The sequence below is a fragment of the Salmo salar genome, chromosome ssa01 (genome assembly GCF_905237065.1).
Source record: "Salmo salar chromosome ssa01, Ssal_v3.1, whole genome shotgun sequence".
Classification (NCBI taxonomy): domain Eukaryota; kingdom Metazoa; phylum Chordata; class Actinopteri; order Salmoniformes; family Salmonidae; genus Salmo; species Salmo salar.
Window position 1 is genome coordinate 145759493 of NC_059442.1, and position 3741 is coordinate 145763233.

Consider the following 3741-nt stretch of genomic DNA (forward strand, 5'->3'; position numbering starts at 1 on the left):
TATCCGTTTATGTGTCTCTCACCACACCCGTCATGTCTCTGACATTTAGTATACACCCCCACCAGACCTACCAGTCAGACCAGTAAAGTCAGATCACTCCAACTATTCTTACTCTCCCACAGGCCTCCATTTTCCCAATACAATGTAATGTCAGTGTGGCTCTCTTCGTCTCCCATGTTGGTTTAAGACGTGATTTCAGCGCAAGGGCCCATCAAGTAGAGAGAGGCCAGTGAATGAGAATACGGTTCATGTCACTGTGTGCCTTGATTAAGTGTTTGTTTGGTTTTCTTCATAAATAAAGAAGATCAGTTTACACATTCCCGCTGCGCCTTGGTCCCATCTTTACGACGAGCGTGACAGAACTACCCACCACCAACGGACCAAGCAGCGGAGGAAGGAGCAGCAGAGGGATTTGGATTTATGGACCTGGGAGGAGATTCTGGATGGGGCAGGCTGGGTAATACTGACGCCCTAAGGAGGAGCTGGAGGCAGCCAAGGCGGAGCGGCGCCGTTACAAGGCATTATACGTGCCGATTGGCAAGTGCGAGAGGCAGCCCCAAGAAATGTTTTTTTGGGGGGGCACACGGGGAGTGTGGCTAGGTCAGGCAATAGACCTGAGCCAACTCCCCGTGCTTATTATGGGGAGCAGCGGATGAGAAGAGCGCCGGTCTATGCGGAAGTGCGCACGATCTCGCCCATGCGCACGCACAGTCCGGTGCAAGCGATTCCAGCCCCTCGCAATTGCCGTGCTAGAGTGGGCATCCAGCCAGGTAGGAGTATGCCTGCGCAGTACATCTGGCCACCAGTACGTCTCCTAGGCCCAGGCTACCCTACGCCTGCTCTACGCACGGCAGCCATCAGGCCTCTGCACAGCCCAGTTCGCCCTGTGCCAGCACTCCGCCCATGCAGGGCTACTGTTACCACCCAGCCAGGACGGGTTGTGCAGGCTGTGTGCTCCAGATCTCCAGTGCTTGTTCATGGCCCGGTGTATCCAGTTCCTGCTCCTCGCACTAGCCCTGAGGTGCGTGTCTCTAGTCTGGCGCCTCCAAAGCCAGCACCACGCACTAGGCCTCCAGTGCGTCAGGCCAGTCCAGTACATCCTGTTCCTGCTCCTCGCACTAGCCTTGAAGTGCGTGTCTCCAGTCTGGTACCTCCAGTACCAGCCCCACGCACTAGGCCTTCAGTGCGTCAGCCCAGTCCAGTTCGTCCTGCTCCTGCTCCTCGCACTGGCCTTGAGGTGCGTGTTACCAGTCTGGCGCCTCCAAAGCCAGCCCCACGCACTAGGCCTGTAGTGTGCCTGTCCAGTCCAGAGCTTCCGGAGACAGTTCCCCGTCCAGAGCTTCCAGCGACAGTTCCCCGTCCAGAGCTTCCGGCGACAGTTCCACGTCCAGAGGTTCCGGTGACAGTTCCCCGTCTAGAGCTTCCGGCGACAGTTCCCCGTCCAGTGCTTCCGGCGACGTCCTACAGTCCGGAGCCTGCAAAGACGGCCCACAGTCCAGAACTGACAGAGACGGCCCACAGTCCGGAACCGACAGACGGCCCACAGTCCGGAACTTGCAGAGACGGCCCACAGTCTGGAGCCTGTAGAGTCGCCCTCCAGTCCGGAACCAGCGCAGCCAGAGTCGCCCTCCGGTCCGGAACCGGCGCAGCCAGAGTTGCCCTCCAGTCCAGAACTGGCGCAGCCAGAGTCGCCCTCCAGTTCGGAGCTCCCAGAGTCGCCCTCCAGTCCGGAGCTCCCAAGCGACGCGCATCAGCCCGAGGTCTCCAGCAAAGCGTATCAGCCCGAGGTCTCCAGCGATGCGCCTTAGCCCTGAGCCTTCAGCGGGGGTGGACAGGTTAGGTTGGGGACTAAGGCCAGAGCCTGAGCCACCTCCATAGTAGGAGGATGGGGGAGGGGGGGGTGTAACACAAGAACCGTCGGTGACGGTGGCCACCCTCCCTTCCCTCCCTTTAGTTTGGGATTATTTTTGTTTTGGGGTTTATTTTTGTGGGGTTTTTTGTGTTTTTTTTGTTTGAGGTGCATCCGGGGTCTACACCTTTGGGGGGGGGTACTGTCACGTCCTGACCAGTAAAGAGGTTGTTTGTTATTGTAGTTTGGTCAGGACGTGGCAGGGGTGTTTGTTTAATGTGTTTCGGGGTTTGTTGGGCAATGTTCTATATTAGTCTATTTCTATGTCTGTGTCTAGTTTATTTATTTCTATGCTTAGTTTATTTGTTTGACCTTCAATTGGAGGCAGCTGTTTCTCATTGCCTCTAATTGAAGGTCCTATTTAGTAGGGGTGTTTTTTCATGGGTTTTTGTGGGTAGTTGTTCCGTGTGTGTAGCTGTGTGCCTCACAGGACTGTTTTCTCGTCGTTGTTTTTGATTAAGTGTTTGTTTGGTTTTCTTCGTAAATAAAGAAGATGAGTGTACACATTCCCACTGCGCCTTGGTCCCATCTTTACGACGAGCGTGACAGTTCAAGAGTAGCCTACAACTTGCCCACATTCTTTAACGTATGTATACTCAGAATGGACTGATACATTGTACCTTTAAGCATAACTCAAATAATACCACATAGAATGGTCAAGTGCCTCTGAATCTGCTCAGTGGGCATTGGGCATTCTATCTAACTGTTAATGTTTACCAAGGGAGTCTTGGTTATTCAGCTAGATAAAGAAAAAGCACTTTAAAGTTGCCAAAGGAAAAATAGTCCATCTAGGGCTGTGAACAGTGCCGCAATTATCAGGTTGTTCAGAAGATAAGACTTCATATCCACTGGAGAGAGATGGGGGTATCTGGGAGAGATGGACAGGCACCTGCTCATATGGATCTGGACAGTCATGGGTGAAGGTGGATGGACTGTGTGAAGGACCATACCTCCCCAACACCAGCCATCAGTGACAGGCAGTGACCAGTAAGCAGACAAGAGACCCAGACAGCAATCAGAGGGATGGGACTACAGCACTGGAAGGTTTGCAACAATGACTGTCTGTCTGTGCTCTTTTATACATATTGAAAGTACATTTGCAAAACTATCTATTTTTAAGTGTAATCTACAGTCCTTTCAGTTGCAAATACAACTATGTGGTGTTATTTTAAATATGTGCAATTAAGGTACAATTTATCAGTCCTGTTTAAGTATACATGATTTGAATTTGGGTCTGTTAGATACTCTTGAACTGTATTCTTATTCTCTCTCTAGTTGATGAGCCCTTGCTCTGGAATCCCGTTTTAAACTAAAGTCACAGCTTTAACAAGTGACCTGATCTCTCAAGCTTTCTAAACTATTCATTCTCTACATGGATGTTTGCTTTTGTAATAGAATGAGTGTCTTAGAAGTCAAGGTAAAAAAATAGGTGCTTTCCAACACACTGTTTCTAGGCATACAGAAGTGTTATGTGTTTCTTAGAAGAGTTTAGAGAAGTGGAGCATTACACTGCGGCGTTAGTTCTGTTGGAAGACACTATTGTATTGGGAAATCAGGGAGGGATGGATGGGCAGTTTCCTCTGTCTGACATGGCCCTTTCTGAACAGTACAGAACTTGATCTCTTCCCTTCTCATAATCTGATAAACCTATTTTATCATACAATTTGTGTAAAGAAAAAGGGACTTTCCCCACAGTCCCTTTAGGGTGATTCCTCCCCTTGTTAGTGGTCTATCTCAGCCTCCTGGTTTCAGCCAATTGGTGTGCACGAATGGACATTTGGACTCACCCACTCTAGCTCAGAGTGATTATCATCTTCAGCTGATGAGGATGC